This window comes from Petaurus breviceps, unplaced genomic scaffold (genome assembly GCF_028583685.1).
Source record: "Petaurus breviceps papuanus isolate PSGF00001 unplaced genomic scaffold, PetGlider_PUasm1.0 185, whole genome shotgun sequence".
Classification (NCBI taxonomy): domain Eukaryota; kingdom Metazoa; phylum Chordata; class Mammalia; order Diprotodontia; family Petauridae; genus Petaurus; species Petaurus breviceps.
Genome location: NW_027185797.1, coordinates 16,147,207 through 16,167,592, shown reverse-complemented (window position 1 = coordinate 16,167,592; position 20,386 = coordinate 16,147,207). Strand labels below are relative to the sequence as shown.

Genomic DNA, 20,386 nt, shown 5'->3' with positions numbered 1-20,386 from the left:
TCTCTCTCTCTCTCTCTCTCTCTCTCTCTCTCTCCCCTCTCTCTCTCCCTCTCTCTCTCTTTCTCTGTATCTCTGTCTCCTCTCTGTCTCTCTCTCTCCCTCGCCTCCCCCTCTGTCTTTCTCTGTATCTCTATCTCCTCTCTCTCTGTCTCTCCCTCGCCCCCCCCTCTCTCTCTTTCTCTCTCTGTCTCTCTGTTTCTGTCTCTCTCTGTCTCTTTGTCTCTGTCTCTCTCTGTTTCTGTCTGTCTTTCTCTGTCTCTCTGTCTCTCTCTCTCCCAGTGGCAGCTTGGGTAGTAGAGGCAGAGAGAGAAGGGTTGATGGTTTGGAGAAGCCCATCTTTAAGCCCTATTCAACTTGAATTGACTCCCAGAGCTTGTGTTCTACCAGGGAGGAAACCATACACACACACACACAAACACACACACACACACACACACACACACACACACACAATAGATCAGAAGTTGAAGTCACTGGTGTGTCAGATACCTTAAAGCACTTCCCCAAATTATGGCCCTAGAGTACATCTGCTGTTCTTAACCAACATGGGTTCTGGAGAACATGGAAAGGGAAGTGACAGAAGCCAAAGGGGCCAGTGTCCCTTCTTCTCCTTCAGCAGCTGGATGCCCTGGGAGGGACCGAGAGGCCAACAGCCCGAAAGGGCACACACCTTCTCCAGGGTGTCCCTTCTGTCCCCTTCCTGACAGCCAGAAGTGGGGAGAGGAGGGGGTGGGGTGGAAGGGCACTAATAAATACTTTGTTATGTCAGGGGCAGTCACAGGCCTCACCACAGTCTTTTTTGCACCAGCAGTTCAAAAAAAAATCCAAGAATTTGGCAGGCGAGAATTGAGCAGGGGCCAGATTGCTCAGCTTTTGAAAGGTCATTCTGGACACCCAAACAAAAGCCAGCATCGTTATTTCCAGGCTGCCTGAATCTGTATCAGGTCAGCGGCCAAAGTGCCTTGATCTTAGTTTTGTCAAGACCAGGCTTGTTACCCAAAATGACACCTCCCTTTCCTTCTCCTGCTTGTGCTTCAGAAACTGACTCCCCACCCCAAATGACCAGCAGCAAGCCTGAGAAACTGAGAGTTGTCTTTAAAATCCATCAAGTTCACAGAATCTTCAAACCGGGAAAAGACCTTGGAGATTCGTCTACTTTTTTCACAGATTGGGAAATGGAGACCCAGAAAGCCTGGGTGACCTTCCCAAATAAGTTTTTAATTAAATGTCTGCATTCAATTTTGAGCTGTTTGTGCCTCAGAAATCACTTTTACCCCTTGTACATATATGAAACCAGCCAAATATTTTATCTCTTATTTTCCTTTTCAAAGCCAAAGTTTCTGTTCACAATGAGACCCAGAATGCCAAGTTTCAGTTCCAAAGACACTTTGAGGGAAAATTATGTGTGAAGAAACAGTGTAGTAGAATGAGAAATGTGGTACATTAAGCAATAGAAGGCTTGGCACCACTCCTAACCAGCTCCATGTTGGGGCAAGTCACCCAACGCCAATGCCTTAGTATCCACGGCTATAAAACAGAACAAAAATAAAAGTCATACTGCCACCTTACACTTGACTGGAAATATGGGCTACCATTAAATGAGAGCTTGATTTGAACTTCTGAGAATAAACTTCCTATGTAAATTTAAATTAAGTTGGTGGATTGTGGAATTTCGATCCAGAAGGAGCTTTGGAAATTATCTAGAAATGCATTTTACAGATAAAACCCAGAGAGGGGAAGGGAGTAAACTGCAGGAGTACTCATTTCCTAGTGCTTTCATTTCCACCTCTTTCCTGATTCTGACCTTGGTTCATCGAATGAGGGGCTGATGTTTTCCTTACCAAACTTAATAAGATAATCATTTTCTCCTTGCCACTTGAGCAAACCTTAGATATTTCTCAGAAACATAACCTGATTTTCTAGTTCTTCTTGGGCTAATTATAAACCCAAGAACCGAAAAAGAGTAAGAGATGAAGCTTTTTAAAATACACACGTATGTATATACACACATGTGTGTGCACATATGCATATGTGTATATATACATGTATGTGGTGTGTGTATATAGACTATTATATTTTGTAAAAACATATATGTTATTGGAGTCTCTGCGATGTTTGCTTTTATATCAGTTTGGTTTTTTCCTGGAACCTTCTTCTTTTCTAGTTTCTCCAGTGGAAACACTGTAACATTCCTGTCCTCTACTATCCTGATCCCACATCCTCCAAAAAGCCTTCCTAGACTAAGAGAGAGACAACAATCTCCTCCCCATCTTACCCATTTGTAATAAATTATTTCAAGGACCTTTTTTTTTTTACTTATTATTGTCGCTTAATAATGTTTTCAGTCAGGACCCCTTTTGGGGTTATCTTGGCAAAGATATTAGAGTGGTTTGCCACTTCCTTTTCCGGCTAATTTTACAGATGAGGAAACCAAGGCAAACAGGGTTACCTGACTTGCCCAAGGTCACACAGCTTGTAAGTGTCTTAGGTCAAATTTGAAGTCAGGTCGTCCTGACTCTGGGCCTGGCATTCTATCCACTGTGCCACCTATCTGCCTTTTTTGTTACTTAGCACCCCCAATAAAACCATCCCAAATAAAATCAGTTACAGATCAATCTTCCCCCCCACCTAAAAAAATTGTAGAAATACAGAATGAAGAGTAGATCTGAAGCAAACAAACAAAAAATACCCTGATGGACGTTCTCCCACATCTACAACTATTAAACATTAGGAATATCCAGCCTGTTTTGAAATCCTTAGTCTCTATAAGGTTTTATCCAAATTTGCAAACATATGCTGTGTAGTATTTTCCATTGATTTTTCATTCTGCTATTTACCATTCTTCTACAGTAATGATATCAAAACATCAGCCCAATTTGTTTATACACAATTCAATCAATGCAGAATTTTCACCTCCTTGGTACGACGCACTGTGCTGCACTCTGAGAATGACAAAGATGGGCAAACCGTAGGCTTTGCCCTAAAGAAGCTTTTAAAGCATCTTTACAGACGAAAGTCTTTCTGGACTAGTAATGTAAAGAGAAATAGTTATAGTCTAATACAGGACTAAGGGATAAAGCTCTGGGCCTGGACTCAGGAGGACCCAAGTTCAAATCCAGCTTCAGATGCTTACTAACTGTGTGACCCTGGGCAAGTCACTTCACCCTGTTTGCCTCAGTTTCCTCATCTGTAAAATGAGCTGGTGAAGGAAATGGCAAACCCCTCCAGTATCTTTGCCAAGAAAACTCCAAACAGGGTCAGGAAGAGTCAGACATGACTGAAAGGACTGAACAACAAATGTATGTAATATATGTGTGTGCATATGGAGCTTTATATAAGTAATTAAAATTATACTTTTGTAGACTATCACCAGTAAGTGATGTATGTATGTATAAATACATGTATCCAGTGGATGACTGTGTGTGTGTTCAACTCACATGCCATATGGGATAGTAGAGAGACTGCTGCACTTGGATTCAGAAGACCTGGGTTCCAATCCTACATGTGACCCTTCCTATCCTTCCTATCCTATATTCTTCACTAAATTCCTGTGTGTCTCAGGAGACCTTCTTAAACTTCTCTCCTAAATCATAGCCCAGAGAGAGGGTTGAAATCTGCTTAGGTGGAGGGATTTCCCACACTACGGAAATCACAGATCCTTTATGTACACACAAACTGAGCAAAGCAAAAGAAAGCCTTGGTGTCCTTCTTAGGAACCTAAGCTTAGCCACCACGTTTTCCTGTGTTCAGAAATCAACCACTCCTTATGCCTGAGTAACCAGAAAATAGTATTTAAGCCGAAATATGTATAAAGCGAGTTAACATAGGTAATGTCTTAATGTAATGTACTGTGTGTGTGTGCGATTAGCTCTTGTAAGGGATCCCAAAGGAGACAAGCCAAGATCAGAAGTAAGTTTGCCACGGCCCCAGTTTATTGGTGTTCTTTGATCATTCCAGTCATATCTGACTCTTCAAGATCCCAGTTGGAGTTTTCTTGGCAAAGGCACTGGAGTGGTTTGCCATTTGTTTCTCCATCTCATTTTATAAATGAGTAAACTAAGGCCAGCAGGGGTAAGTGACTCAGGGTTACTCATCTAAGTGTCTGAGGCTGGATTTGAACTCAGGAAAATGAGTCTTCCTGACTCTAGGCCCAACACTCTATCCACTACACTGTTTTAGGATAGTAGTGTTATCCTATACTCCACATAAGAAATCTCTAAACAATGCCAGCAGAGTAGCAGGGGATAAAAAGGAAGTCCTCAGGATGGAGAGTCTGAGACTGGAATCCTGGCCCTCATACCTACTACCGTGTTTCCCCGATAATAAGACACTGTCTTATTAATTTTTTTGGACAGAAAAACACCAGAGGGCTTATTTTCAGGGGAGGGCTTATTTTAATGAACATTGACAGCAATTTTAATAAACAGGTAAATGTGAACAAAAAATGTACCTTTATTCAATAAGCAAATCACTGGGGAAGAACAGGATGACGCGCTCACTGCTGCAGCTCTGATTGGATGCAGCTCGGAGCGCGGCGTGCATTTCACGGGGGTGGGGGGACAGTGCATACAGAGGGTATCGTAATGTAGCGTGTAGCGCAGGGGATCACCTTCATTACAGTAGCAATCTCAATAGGGCTTATTTTCGGGGGAGGACTTATTTTAGAGGAATCTTACACAGTAAGGGGAGGGCTTATTTTCGGGATAGGTCTTATTATTGGGGAAACACGGTACCTGGGAGAATTTCAGCTGCCATTCTGGACTCCAGTTTCTTCATCTATGAAATAAAAGGTTTGGGCAAGATGGCCTATGAGGCCTCCTCTAGATCTGCTTCTGTGAGCCCTTGACTGACTGGGTGATTCTACTGAGAAAGAATATCCTTTGAGGTCATCCAGTCCAACTCTCTCATTTCATATTTGAGGAAACTTGGATTCATAGAGATTCAGTGACTAGCCCAAGGCTACATAGGCAGTCAGGATTTGAACTGAGATCCTGTGTCTCCAAGATTGGTAGACCAAGTTCAACATTCCATAGCACAAAATTATAGACGTTGTGATTTGGAGAGCAATGGAGATAGAATTAACAGCTAGTAGGGATCGGGAAAATCTTCATGCCCAAAATGGTACTGTATTCTTTGAACTTGACTTTGAAAGAAAATGATTGTGGGATTCCTAATTTCCATTTGCTTGAGCCTTAAAATGGAACATGGATAAGGGAATGTCTGTATGGTGATGTCATAAGCTGGATCATCCAAGTATGATCCCTGGGCGTCAGCATAAAGCCTTATTTGGAGCCCAGACACTTTAAAAAATAATACAGAATTCTGCCTCTGTGTGTGTGTGCATGTGTAAGTGTGTATGTGAGTGTATGTGTGTGTGTGTGTGTGCTATCGAACCTTCATGAAGGGTTCAAAGGACTGAGTAAATATTACATTACAATAAGGATCCCTGGGAGTCTATATAAAGCCATATTTGGTTTAAAAATAATACAGAATTCTGCCTTTGTGTGTGTGTGTGTGTGTGTGTGTGTGTTATCAAACCTTCATGAAAAGTTCAAAGGGCTGAGTAATCACTAAACTCCAATAAGGAAGAAGACTGTTATCTCACCAAGAAGGTAGGACATGAGTAGTTGAAATGAAAGATATGCCTGAAGACCCTGGTGTCCTTTCTGAGGGTCTGAGTTATTTGACCAGTTCCCAAAAAGATGCACGTAGCCAAGGCTAAAACTAGAAATAAGCTGAAGGAGAAGGGCTCTAGGACTGATCTGTTGTGCTAAGCAGCCATTGGCTTTGCCAGCCTACTTGAAGTAGTCTCCACCTCTCACCCAGGCTGTCCCTGCTGTACAAGTGTGAGTGTGGTCACAAGGGGACCGGGTGAGAGGGTGTGGGTAGACCAAACACCAGAAAAACAATAGAAAGTGCCCTTGGTGAAGTCATGGAGTGATCTTGGACATAAAGTACGCCCTGCTGGTCTTGACAGGCAGAATCTTCCATCGGCTCCCAGACCCTACATTCAGTGCTTTCCACTAATTGCTATATAAAATGAGGGCCAGTAGAGTCACAGAGCCACCAGACAGAAACAGAGCTGTCTTTGCACATAATACGTGCTCAGCGTATATGGCTTTGATTTTGTATCTTTCAAAGTTACTACACCTTTCGCTTGAGTGTCTTCATTTATGATACACACATTACCTAATAAGCTTTGTGGGCACTTCCCTGCATTGCATTGAAGTCAGTTTATCCCCTCTCTACTCCCCCCTTTTCTGGTAGCACAGTGAAGAGAGTGGTAGACTAGGGAATCAGGAAGACCTAAGTTCAAATCCTGTCTCCGATAAGTGCTTTCTAGCTGTGTGACCCTGGGCAAGTCACTTAACCTGTCTTAGGCTCAGTTTCATCATGTACAAGATAGGATAATAATAGCAGCTACTTCCCAGGGTTGTTGGGGAATCATATGAGATAATACATGTAAAAGATTTATGAATGTTTGTTCTTCGTATTATTTTTATGATCGAGGCCGATAAGGGGTGTAGTAACTAGGGTGTTGGGCTTGGATTATAGAAGACCTGGGTTAAAATCTTCCCGCAGGCACTTACTTAACTATGTTCCTTTAATGAGATTTAATTTAATTGGATGCCTTGAAGCATCTCAGCCTCAGCTGCTTCATCTCTAAAATAGCAATAATAATATCAACTACTTCACAGGGTTGTTGTGAAGATAGAATGACATGTAACGTGCTTTACAAATCTTCAAGTGCCCAATTATGTTATATATTAAATGTTATATATAATCTTTATGCTGTGATGCTATGTATTATTAACTATTATTATTGTTTGATCAGGGAAATGCTATAGGTATTTTTATATTTATATTTTTTTATATTTCAGCAAAACATTTGATAAAGTCACTCATAATCTTCTTGCAGTGAAGGTGGAATGATGCTGGTTGGCCAGTAATAAGACCATGAGATGGGGTTAGAGCTGGTTGAGTGGCGGGTCCTGTTGGCCCAAGTAAGGGCCTCAATGATCTGTATTTTACCCTGGGCTTTTTACATGTGTATCAGTGACTTGGATCAAGGCAGAAATTTCGTCAACAGGAGGATGAGACAAAGCCAGGAAGGAGATGGGATGAGAGGTGGGATCCAGAAGTATCTCAGTATGCTGGACCAAACTGAATAAGATGAGCTGGGATAGAGAAAAGACCAGTGCAATGTTGGCAACCAAGAAAGCAAATTCAGTGTCGGCCTTTATATCGAGAGAAGAGTGATGTCCAGGGAGCAGGAGGGAGCAGTCCTCTTGTGGCTCCGCCCTGGTTAGATTGCATTGAGATGCATCGGGACCTCATTTTAGTCAGCTAGAACAGAGAACTCAGAACACATGACTCTTGGGTCGCATACAGCCTACAACCTTCCCAAGAGCAGCGGAAGCAGATTAAAATGTCATTGGAAAACATTTTTAAAAATGAATAAAAAATACAACAAAGCAGATAAATTTACATTTTAAAACCATGTCAATATGCGGCCTGCAAGGATCCTTCTGTGTGGATTAGTGGCCCCTTTTCAATTTGAGCTTGATGACGCTGAACCAGAATGTAATCAGAGGAGAGTAGCCAGGATGGTGGAGGCCTCCGTTTCGTGCCATATGTGGATCACTCAATGGAAATGGGAATTTTTAGCCTGATGAAGAGAAGGCTGGCATGAGGGAGTAGGTCAGTTATGATGGTAGCTGTCCTCAAGTGTTTGAAGGGCTGTCATGAAGTCTTAGTCTCAGAATTGAGAACTAGAAACAGTGAAATAATTTCCAGAGAGACAATTTTAAGTTTGATCTATTGGGGAAAATCCCATAAAATGTTCCTAAATGGAATGGAGGTCTTGAATAAAAATCTGTCTGATATTTTGGGAATTTGTGTTCAGGTATGGGTTGGACCAAATAACTCCCAAGGCATAGGATGACAGATTTAGGGTTGAAAGGGACCTTCAAGGACACGGGATCACAGCATGAGATTTCAATCTGGAAGAGGTCTTCCTGTCCAATCTCCTCATTTTACAGATGAGGAAACTGAGACCTAAGGAAACTGAGACCTAAGGAGTGCCAGTGTCTTGCCGAATGTCTGAGGAGGGATTTGAATCTAGATCTCCCTGGTGTTCTAATTCCCTCATTTTACAATTAGAGGAAATGAGACCTAGACCCTTCCATTCTATAATTCTGTTGGAAATTGATGTTAGAGAGAGGCTTCAAGCTTTGGGTCCTTCTTTCTACTGTTTGGTCTTTCTTCTTCTTAGTAGGAAAGCAGTGTTGGGTTACAGACACAATGTCCATTCATTAAAAATTATTTCCTTGATTGGGAAAATTAGGCCAAGGTCTCCTGGGCCCAAATGGTCCAAAGACTTTGATTCCCAGAGAAGAGACTCAGTTATCTGATGTTTACCCTTCCCCTTTTGGAGAGCTGCTTTTCAAAGGGCATGAAGAACTCTCCCAGCCCTGCTGAAAAGCCCTCCGTAACCTACCCTGCCGAGTTGGTTCAGATGGTCATTCTTTCAAATTTAGCAGCAGTCTGGGATGTCCCTGGACTTGATGGTAAAATTCCAAAGAGGTCAAAACCTTTCCTTCACTGTCATCTTTTTATTTTTCCAATTTCCAGAGCTGCTAATCTCATGAGATTGGCTGGGAAAGAGAGAGAATGTTATGACCTATTTGGCATTTCCATGAGCAAAATGCATTCAGGCCGAGGTTCAAAATGTCCTGGAAAAAAAATGATTTCATTTTGAAACAGATGAGGAAGTAAAATCCTTCTCTGTCACTAAATCCTAACTCCCAAAGGTGGGCAATGGCGTGTAGACCCCACCGGGAAGAATGTTTACAGATAGAAGCCAGGAGTAAGGCAAGCCCCAGGAAAACAAAAACCAGTGATGACAATAGAATCCATCTATCTCCACTCTTATTAACTCCACTTTCTGGCCTAATTTTTCCCTAGTCCAGTGACCTTCAGGTATCCAGTGCCCCCTTGTTACCTTGGACCCTACTCTCGCCAAAGGAAAAAAAGTATGATGAAATAATTCATGCAGCCAAAATTTAGAGCTAGAAGAAATTGTTGAGTTTATCTTGTCTAACCATCTCATTTTTACAGCCAAAGAAACAGAGAGAGATCATAGGAACCTAGGTGTAGAACTGAAAGGGTCCAGAGAGGTTGGGTATTTCTGCAGCGAAAGAATCTGAGTCCCAAGAGATATTGGGTGATTTGCTCATTGCACAGGTAGTAAGTGCCAACCCATTCAAACCTACATTCTCCATTGCACCACACTTGCTGCTGGCCAGATGAGCTCTCTGGTGCCCTCCAGTTCAAAATCCACGATTCTATGAATTCCTAAAGGTTCTCATTTGTGGTCTCAGAGCCATAGAACATTCAGAGCTATAATATAATAGAAATCCAATCCAACACTTTTACAACCACCATGATGCATCTAGGGAAACTGAGGTCTAGAAACATTAAGCAGCTTGCCTGTGGTCATACCATTGGTTGTTCAGAGTTTGTTAAGCCAGAACTCAGTTCTCCTGACTCCTAAACTGGGTCCCCTTCCGCCACTGGGCAGTCTTCCTAAGCTATGAGCTGATTCCAATCTCCAACATCTGTCAGACTGGCCCATCACTGTGGATGCATTTCATTTTCAGGCTTTACAAGAATTGTCCAGATGCCACCAACTCTCCCTTAAGCCTTGGCTGGCAGGGTTTGAGTGGATCTAATTACGCGCTGGTCTGAGTAATGCCATTATAGATAGATCCCCATAATGTTAGCACCCAAGCCTTCTAGCTGATTTGATTAAATGGTTGCTGGGATCTTCTTACTCTCTGTTTATTTGGATAATTAGGCTGCGTTCTATCCCCCCCACTCCTCCCCAACTCAGACTTGCCCTTCCCACTTCATTTTCTCCAGTAAATTGGGCAGCAACTCTTCCATTTCCATTTTGCTAGTGTGTTTTCTCTGCTTAAACATGAACAGCTTTACTTTGATGTTGGTGTTTAATCATTTCAGTCATGTCCAACTATCTGTGATCCCATTTGGGGTTTTCTTGGCAAAGTTACTGGAATAGGTTACCATTTCCTTCTGCAGCTCATTTTACAGAGGAGGAAACTGAGGCAAACAAGGTTAAGTGACTTTCCCAGGGTCACACAGCTAGGAAGTGTCTGAGGCCAGATTTGAACTCGGGGAGATGAGGCTTCCTGACTTCAGGCCTGGCACTCTATCCACCTAGTTGCCCCAGCTTTACTTAGCGATGCTTGTTAGAACAGGTAGGAAAGAGCCATGTCCCAGAATGGATAGCCGTGCTTCCACTGGCCTGCATTTCTCAGTCACTGGAAGTGCTCTGCTGGGCAAGGCACCATCAGGAGTCCTGGGTCTGTTCTCCCATACTGGGGAGGCATTGTTTCAGATTGGCTGAAATGGTGTACTTGGAATCAGAAAGACCCAGGTTCTCCTCCCACCTCCGACTTTCACTTAGCTGTGTGATCCCACATCGTCTTTCAGGCCCAAAGCATATGGGGTGTGGTAGACATGGCGTGGGGGCTGGGGCTTGCTTTATTAAACTTTCACCATGTTTCCATGAGCTCATGATGTAAACGAACCACATTGTTCTCTCTTTTGGGAGCTGCTAGGCCTGGGAGGTGAGGGAACACTAGACATAATGATAACTGGCATTTAAATCATGCTTGAAAGATTTCAGAGCCTTTTCTAGAGATGACTTTATTTGACCTTCACATCAAGCTAGTGGATAGGGAGATGATGGCGTCAGTCAGAAAGCCCTGCATTCAAGTTCTTCTGATACTTTGTGACTCTGTGATCCTGGGGGAATCACTTAACATCTCTGTGCCCTAGAGGGACTCGCTGAGGGCATAGAAATGCCACAGAAGGTGTGATCTGCCTTGGAAAAGGAAGGTTATCACTCAGAACTCCCTATGAAGGAGAAATCATGGGTGCGGTCCTTCTCCTCTCTCCCCTAAAAAAAAAAAAAAAGACAGTCTGCTACAGGTATATGTCCTTATTTTACAGATTAAGAAACTGAGGTCTTATTCTCAGGTAAAATGACCTGCCCAAGGTAACACAGGTAGTGAGTACCAGCAACATTGGGATTTGTAGTTTAGTGTTCTTAACTCTGACCTCAGTGTTATTTCTACCACAACACACTTCCCTAATATGTCTGAGGGGAAGACAATTGACAGTCAAGATAAAGGAGGAGCCAGTATTGGTATAAGCTACCTGGGTGCAGCTAGGTAGGGCAATGGATGGAGCACTGGGCCTTGAGTCAGGAAGATTCATCCTCCTGAGTTCAAATCTAGCTTCAGACACTGACTAGCTGTGTGACCCTGGGCAAGTCACTTAGCCCTGTTGGCCTCAGAAGGAAATGGCAAACCACTCCATTATCTCTGCCAAGAAAACCCAAAAAAAGAAGTCAAAAAGAGTTGGAAGGACTAAACAACAAAGTTACCGCTTTGGGGGGGGGGTGCACATTTGAATATGTTAATGCTTTATCAGTGAATTTACATTTCTTCGAATAGAATAACATTAAATCCATACAGAGTCCCTCTGGATATAGGTTGTTGACTGGCTCAGTGGATAGATCCCTGGGACTGGAGTCAGAAAGACCTGAGTTCCCGGCCTGCTTCAGACACTAGCTGTGGGACCCTGACTGAATGACTCCACCTCTTCCAGCGTCAGTTACCTCATCAGTAAAATGGGGACAATAATAAGCTTATTGTGTAACTGTGAGAATCAGAGGAGATACTGGACGGAACTTGCTTTGCAAATGCATTAAGGTTAATGTCCCATCATCAGGGACAGTGGAAATCCACTGCTTGCACTTCCCCATTCTAACAGGCAGCCCTTGTCTTTCATTTCCTGTAGGAACTCCCACCCTCCTTGACCTCAGTAGCAATGTTGCCTCTCGTCCCTGGAGATAACCTTGGTAAGTTATTGGACCCAGAATCTTCCTCCCTTGCATTACATGTCTCAGTTATTTGATGACTAGGCAAGTCGTGCATGCATGTGGAAAACCAGCCGAGCCAATGCCTTCATCATGAAGTACCAGGTGAATGTTGCCATGTTTCCATGTCCAGCCATGGGGTGAGTCACTGTCCCAAACCATGCCACCTTCCTGAGGACAGAGACCACATCTTTTTATACAATGAGAGCAGCGGGTCATCCAGTTGGAAATCTAGTATTAATCAGATGACTATTAGTGATGTCTTAGAAATTCTTTCTCCTGAGGTCTCTATGTATAGAGCTGGCATCAAAGGTGTAACCAGGGTGGGGCAATGGGTCTTTTCCCCAGGGCACCAAATTTAGAGGATTCTGGATGCCAAGTAATTAAGGTTTCCATTTGTGAAGTAATCCTCATGTAGGTGCTATGAATATGATTTTAAAGAGTTCAAGCTATGATCCTTGGCAGCTGCCAAGATAACTTGAGCCTTAAAATTGATTTAAAGCAAATTTCCTTCATCCTCATCTTTTCATAAGAAACCTGGAACCCATGATGCCTACTAACCCAGGGGGACTAGATCCGTGCTGGGTTATGTTGAGTAGCTGCTCAATAGACTCATTTTTTTCTTTGGCATATAGTAAGTATTTAATAAATATTGATTGATTGGTTGACTTCATAGGTTGTGTTATCACAGACTATCAGAACATCAGAAGCCTCCCATCTCTTCCCATACATTCTGTCTCTGGCGGGGACGGACACCAAGCCCCCTTTGGCACTAATATGGAGTTACCCTCAATGAGATAGACTTAAGAAGGGTAGTGCTGTATCCCCCAGCATCCCTAGGGTGCCCAGCGGTCCTGTTGTCCATGACACTGGGGAATTATGTCAGCCCTTCTTGACTTAGCATGGCGCATGTTTGTTGGACAGAGTGTAAAGTAAGATTGGTTTTAATTCCCCTAAACATAGATCTTTTAGAGTTTCCAGGGTTTCTCCTAATTCATAAGTGATCGATGTTTTATAAAAAACACTTATGTTTATGTTTAGCATATGTTTCATTGGATGGCGAAGGGCACAACAGTTTCTATATTCTTGCTTAAACTAATTAGGGGGAAGAAATTTGTATTTAAATGACAGGTATTTGAGAGTATTTTTTTTGTAAGGGGGAAAGCAAAGCAGTTGGGGTTGAGTGACTTGCCCAAGGTCACACAGCTAGTGTGTCAAATATCTGAGTCCAGATTTGAACTCAGGTCTTCCTGACTCCAGTGCTGATGTTGTATTCACTGTGACACCTAGCTGCCCCTCATTTGAGAGTATTTTAACAAGCTTTATGAGTGTGTGAGGGGTAAGGAGGAATGAAGAAAACCAGCTAAGAGAATTTCCACACCCCTGAATAGTGGCCATGTCCTAATTCAACTGTAGACATTTGCTAAGGCCTTTATGAATCAGGTCATAGTTTTAGAGCTAGGAGATACCTTAGAGGTCATCTTGTTCAAGCCCCTCATTTTACAAATGAGGAAACCGGGACGCTGAGAGGTGAGGTGATTTTCCCAAAGTCCCACAGACAGTGGACAGCTGGGTGGCTCAGTGGACAAAGCACTAAGCCTGGAGTCAGGAGTGTTCCTGAGTTCAAATCCAGCCTCATATACTTCCTAGCTGTGTGACCCTGGGCAAGTCACTTCACCCTGTTTGCCTCAGTTTCCTCATCTGTAAAATGAGCTCAAGAAGGAAATGACAAAGCACTTTTTTTGACAAGAAAACCTTTGTGAAGAGTCAGGCATGACTAAAAATGACTGAACACACAGGCAGTAAATTATAGGGGCAAAATTTGATCCTTAGCCCCTTGACTCTTATTTTATATATGCATAAACTGAGACCAAAGCTGTTAGGGTGTGTTTGTTTTTTTCCTGGCTATCCACCGTGGTCAGAATTCTCTCCATCTCCATCTCCACCTCCTGGCTTCCTTTAAGTCTCAACACAAATTCCATTTTTGCAAGAAGCCTTTCCCAATGCCCTGTAATACTCGAACCTTCTGTCTGTTCTATAATCCTGTATGTGTCTCATTTGTACAAAGTTCTTTATATGCTGTCTCCTCCATTAGACTGTGAGTCCCTTGAAAGTGGAGACTGTTTTTGCCTTTTTTTATATTTCCTGTGCTTGGCGCAGTGTCTGGCATATGGTGGGCACTGGCTAAATGCTTGTTTACTTGACTTGAAGTGCCTTACCCAAGGTCTCATTTCATCTATGGCAGAGCTAGGATTCAAACCCAGACCCTCTGACTCCAGATCCGTCATTCTTTCCACTGGCCCTAAAAGGGGCTGTAAGAAAAAATCATGGGAGCATTCTCTTTGAGGTTTGAAATGGAAAATTCCGAGTCTGGCCAGGATCAAAGTGCCTGGTGCATTATGCCACTTGCTGACGTTATCTAGCTTGCATGTATGAGGACTGGCAATAGGAAGGAAACCAGAGTTAGCCCAAAATGTAAATTATTTAGAAAAAAGTAGAAGAGGAAGGACTAATGTTTTATGTTCGTTTTTTTTTAAATTTATGGAATAAAACAAGCATTTCCATAACACAGTATCATAAAAAGGTGATTGCCCATGAAACTGCAAATCTATTATGTACAACTTGCTATTCCTTTTAAATATATAATAAAGTTATCATGTGAATTTCTTTCTTTTTTTTTTTTTGCTGTCTAGGCCAAAGAGAATAATAGCATTTGACAAATATTTGGCAAAAGGCAGTGGTTAGAGGCAGCTAAGTGGCACTGTGGATAGAGCGCCCAGCCCTGGAGTCAGATGGACCTGAGTTCAAATCCAGCTCTCATATACCTACTAGGTTTGTGAGCCTGGGCAAGTCACTTACCCCCAGTTGCCTCCGAAAAAAAAGGCAATGGTTAGAATTGGAATATATAATTGCCAACTCAATGCTGCCTGAATAAATGAGTGGTTTATTAGATATTAAGCAGTCGGAAGATTTTTAAAGAATGCCATCTCTGGAGTCAGAGAACTTAGGTTCAGATTCCAGCTCAGACAGACAGACAGACCTCTTCAAGTCTGGACGAGTCACTTACTTATTTGTAAAACGAGAGGTTGGAATAGGTGGTGTCTAAGTTCTCTACCAGCCCTAAATCAATTCTATTAAGATGCCAGGCTTGGCTGCATCATGACTCTCATTCCTAGGTATTATGACATCCTAGGATCATAGCTCTAGGCCTGGAAGTGTCCTCCAGGGAAGTCAGGTCCAACACTTATTTTACAGGTGAGGACACCGAGGCACAGGCAGTTTAAGGGCATGTTTCGCCTCAGGCCATGTAATAGCAACAGAGACAGATCTGAACTCACGCGGTGCCTCTGATTCCAAAGACAGTGCCCATTCGCAAACCTCTGCTATTTAATAGAAGCTTTGGTGTTCCAACCCCCCAATTTTACAAAATGAGGAAAAGTGAGACCCAAGAAGCAATTTCCCCAGTGTCTCATGGGTAGTAAGTGGCAGGGCTGGCATTTGAACCAGGGTCCAATAATTTGAAATCCATTGCTTTTTCAAGCATGGTCCAGGCAACCAGACTGGAAACTAAAGCAGCAGGACATCCAAGAGGTTATTTTTCTCCTTCCTGACCAAATTTCCCCCCTTAGAGATCCTCCCAACTGAGGCAAGATCTTCCAGACCCATCCATTTAATTCTCCATTTGTATAAGAAAAAATCAAGCCCTTTTTTTTTTTATTAAAACAAACAAAATTATCTCAACCTATAACTAAACTCATTTCTGTTTGTTTTTCTCAAAAATGTTTCCTTCAAACTATGAAAACTGCCTAGCAAATTAGAAGGGGCTCTGGGCTTTGATATGGAAACCAACTTTGTAGTACCCGCTTCTCTATGGTTTTTCTTTTCCCTTCAAAACAACAAACTGAAAGTTCTAGGACTTGGGTACTTTGTTATGGAAAACGATTGGTCTAAGGCTACTTTAATGCCTGTAGCCTTGCTAATAGTTCAAAACAAAATGTGGTGAAAACCTTGTTCCTGGCTTCCCCAGAGTGGTATTTGCAGTGAGAAACAGCCCAAGCCCCTTTCTGCTTGGTTGAACTTGGGGGCAACCTCAGAGAATGAAAGTCCTTGGTTTCATTTTGCTTTTGAACATTTTGCCCTGGGTCTCAGACCATGGGATCCTACCTTTGCAAGGAGAAGGAAGGCCTTTTTGGAGGTCTCCTAGACCAGAGGTATCAAGCATGTGGCCAAAGCAGGTAAAATGTAATTGAGAAATATTGAACAAAACCGATAAAAATACAATAAAACAAAGATAATATTCCATTTTAAAACTCAGACAGTATGGAGTCCGCAGGGAGCCTTGTCTATGGATGTCTGTTCGGGTTTCACACCACTGATCTAAAATACTCCCAGACCCCCCGCTCCCATTTTACAAGTAAGGAAACCTAGGGCCTGAGAGGCCACTTGCCCAAGATCACACAGCCCAGGTAGAGAATGTTAAACCATATCCTCTGGATTCTGCTGCCCTAGGACCCTATCTTCGTAGAATTTTCGAGTTGTCAGTGGCCTCCGTGCCTTCCAAGCCAACCATACCCAAAAGGAGTTCCTATCATAAAGCTGGTGGTCTTCATAACTTATAAATAATCATGTTTCCATATTTCATGATTAGACATTCATAAATTACAAGACTTTTATCTTCATTCACTTCCTTATGTCCTGTTACTGTTCAGTCATGTTTGACTCTCCATGACCCCATTTGGGGTTTTCTCCCCAAAGAGACTGCTTTGTTTTCCATTTCCTTCTCCAGCTCATTTTACAGATGAGGAAACTGAGACAAACAGGGTGAAGTGACTTGCCCAGGGTCACACAGCTAGTGAGTATCTGAGGCAGTATTTGAACTTAGGAAGATGAGTCTTCCTGACTCCAGGCCCAGTGCACTATGCACCATGGCACCACTTAGAGGCCCCTGTATCCTGACCCAACCTCAAATTATCATCCAAGTCCAGATGGAACTTTCAAATTAATTTAGTCCTGTTCCTCATGGAGCACTTTAAGGAAGAAGACGGTGTATGAACTGGATTTGTTTTTAAATAAAAAGTTGCAAAAAGGTTCCCTAATGTGAATATGGTGTCTGATACAGACAGACATGCAGAGTAGGAGATGGAGGGAGCTCTTTTGGGGACTCTAATGTGATGATATGTAATCACTCTGATAGGTCTAATTTTAAGAAGCTAAAAAGCTTTGCTCGTATAATTGTGTTGATTTGGCACCTGCTACGTATACTCTTCTCGGTATTAGAGGAGACTGGATCACAAATGTAGAATGTAGGCCCTTTCCCAGCAGGAATTGTTGTGTTCTCTGTGCTCATGTCCCTAGTGCCTGGCATGGGGGCTGCCACATAATAAGTACTTTATAAACCCTTGTCAACTGGTCAATTGATTGATTTAATATAGTTCATTAGTAAGGGTAACTTTTCCTTAAAGTGGGATGAATATTCTGGGTCTTACCTCAAGGTAACCAACAAATTAATCAATCAGCAAACCCCAAAGTATTTATTATAGAGATAGATTGTGTATGACTTCACATGTATAACTAATAACATATCACTTGCCTTCTCAATGGGTAGGAGAGGGTCTAGAAGGAGGAAGAGAATTTGAAACTGAAAATTTTTTTTAAGTATGTATTAAGGGCCTACTGTGTGCCAAGCAAAGCCTGCCAGCTAGCGCCACAGTGCACAAAACACTAGGCCCGTTGTCAGGAAGATGAGTCTTCCTGAGTTCAAATCTGGCCCCAGGCACTTACTAGCTGTGTGACCCTGGGCAAGTCACTTCACTTGTTTTCCTCGTCTATAAAATGACCTGGAAAAGGAAATGGCAAACCCCTCCAGTATCTCTGCTAAGAAAACCCTAAATGGGGTTATGAACTGTTGGATTCAACTGAAATGACCAAATATTAACAACAGAATTGTCCAGGCACAGTGCTGGCCTCTCAGGATACAAGTACAAAGAATGAAACAATCCTGCCTCACAATGAACATACATTCTAATGGCAGAGACAAGTTCATATAAATAAGTGTGTATGTGTATGTGTGGACACACATGTATGTATGGTACATGTACATATGTAGCATTAATTTAAAGTCAGTAAGTACATACAAAATAAATAATAAGTATAAATAACTACAAAGTAGCTCAGTGCAGCTTAGTCTGGGAGGGTGCACTCGCCGTTGAGGGGAATTAGAAAAGGCTCCATGCAGAAGATGGTACTTGGGCTGCAACTGAATGAAAGAAGAGGTTTCTGTGAGGTGGCGGCTGGTAGGGAAGGGAATGTGTTCCAGGCATGCAGGATGGCCAGGGCAAATGCACGGAGATGGATTATGGAAGGACCAAGGGTGGTTCTGGAGAATGTCAAGGGACTCCCTACCTACAGTTCCTTCTTGGTCATACAGCTCAAGTAATTTGGTTTATAGGTGACTTCTGGTGGCCCATTGATACATAAAAACAGAGAATTAGACCTGAAAGAAACTTCCAAAACTGTCCATTTCATGGATTTGAAATTGAAATTTGAAAATGTGAAATTTTACCTTAGAGCTCATCCAGGTCCCAAAACCATTTAGTGTCTTTGGAAATACCAAAGACCCAAAGTTTCTGCCCCCATTTTATTTTTCTGCATTAACCAGATTTTAATACCTGAAGCAAAATTCTTCCAGAAAGTTCAATCAAAAGAGATTGATCAAGTGTCTACTTTGTGCCTAGCATTGTGTTAAATACATGGGAGGAAGCAAGAGGATTTTTATCAATCAGTAGTTGTTATTGGGTCCCTACCATAAGCCCAACTCCTTGATGGGCCCCTTGGCAGATTAATTACAGATAAAAGATCTCTCCTACCGTTACGGAATTTGGGAACCATGTTTAGTGGAAAGAGCTCTGAATGTGGAAACAGCATCTGGGTTCAAATACTGCTGCTGATGCTTGGGAGCAATGTAAGTCTGAACAAGTCACAGCCTCTCCAGTCTCATCTTTTCATCTGTAAAATGGAACTAGTAATGATGAGACTGATCCTGACTCAAAAAAAAAAAAAAACCCAACAAACCCTGGGTTTAAGTCTTGCCTTCAATGAGATACTTGCTGAGTGTCCATCCATAAGCATGTTACTTTGTCTCAGTGGGCCTGAGAAGAGTTACCAGTCTGCATTGGTGGAAGTAGTTTCCACAACAGGAGTTCTCTTTACATGTGAAGCCACAGTTCTAGACAAAAATAAAATAATATTTGTAAATATGTGGGTATAAAAAATATATAATGCTTTAATATATAATATTAATTTATTAATAAATAATATTATTTATTATATAAACAATTACTATAATGATATCAATTAATAATATATAGTGCTTTTAAATATTCATTATCTTTTATGAAGCTCACAGTAATCCCATAAGGTGAGTGAATCAGGTATTATTAGCCCCATTTTCCTGATGAAAATGGCTTGCCCATGGTTGTATAGACCCAAAGGGTGAGGCAGGATTTGAACTCTCTCCTGTACCACTCACCCCAAGGGGTCATTCCAAGGGAAGTTGTGTTTTTTTTTTTTACAAGCTCTAGGAATGTCAGTCATTGCAGTGCATCCAGGGGCTTCCACAAACCTGAGCTGCATGGAATCAATAGAGAAGGATTTTAAGATAATGCCATGTGGTGCCTTGTATTTCTAAGCACAATAGAATTTCCGAGATGGGAGGGATCATGTGAGAACCATGGAGAGCTGCTCTACACCCAAAGGGACTGAAAAACGAAGCTTTGTTTATTTCCCCTCACTTCCCTCCTGCCTCACCCACACTGATTTTGTTTTTGAAATCTCTCCACCCAGGGGAGTCAGCATTGCATCAGAAAGTTCAGCTCCTTCCTGTCTCCAGCCCAGATCATCAGATGCCATTGGCCCCTTCTTTCACCCTCTCCCCTCTTCACTATCCCTGGTATGAAGACTTCCCCCTAAGACTGTCTACCCTGCTAACTCTCCGTCTTTGCATCTCAGAATCATTTCCCTAGCATTTCCCCTTCTTCCTCTCCTCCTTTCAAACTCATGAAACCCCAAACCCACATTAAAACAATAGACTTCTTTGGGAAAGAATATTTAAGCTGATCAATCAATGAGTCAGTCATTCAGTCAACAAGCATTTATTAAGTGCCTACTATACGTTAGGTATACTATGCAAAATAGTGGGGATACAGACACTGTTCTCTTTGCTGTTCCATGAAGGAGATGCTCTGTCTCTTGGCTCTGGGCATTTTCTCTGACTGTCCCCCAGGCCCGAAGTTTCTCCCTCCTCTTCTCTACCTACTGTCTTTCCCAATTTCCTTTAAGTCCCAGTGAAAATCCCATCTTCTACAGGAAGCCTTCTCCAACCCCTCTTCATTTTAGTTCTTCCCTCTGCTAATTATTTCC

At 42.3% G+C, this 20,386-nt stretch overlaps 1 protein-coding gene across 10 annotated transcripts in view; it reads left to right on the top strand.

The window, feature by feature from the left end:
• The window catches only part of THRB (thyroid hormone receptor beta), a 450,111-nt gene that overhangs the window by 268,876 nt on the left and 160,849 nt on the right, over positions 1-20,386 (top strand). For 6 of the 10 annotated variants that reach the window (XM_069088495.1, XM_069088493.1, XM_069088498.1 and 3 more), the window contains exon 3: positions 11,890-11,950. The exons of the other annotated variants lie outside the window; for them this stretch is intronic. The gene's annotated coding sequence lies outside the window, so the exon portion shown is untranslated. The remainder of the gene's footprint in view (positions 1-11,889; positions 11,951-20,386) is intronic. 10 annotated transcript variants of the gene reach the window in all.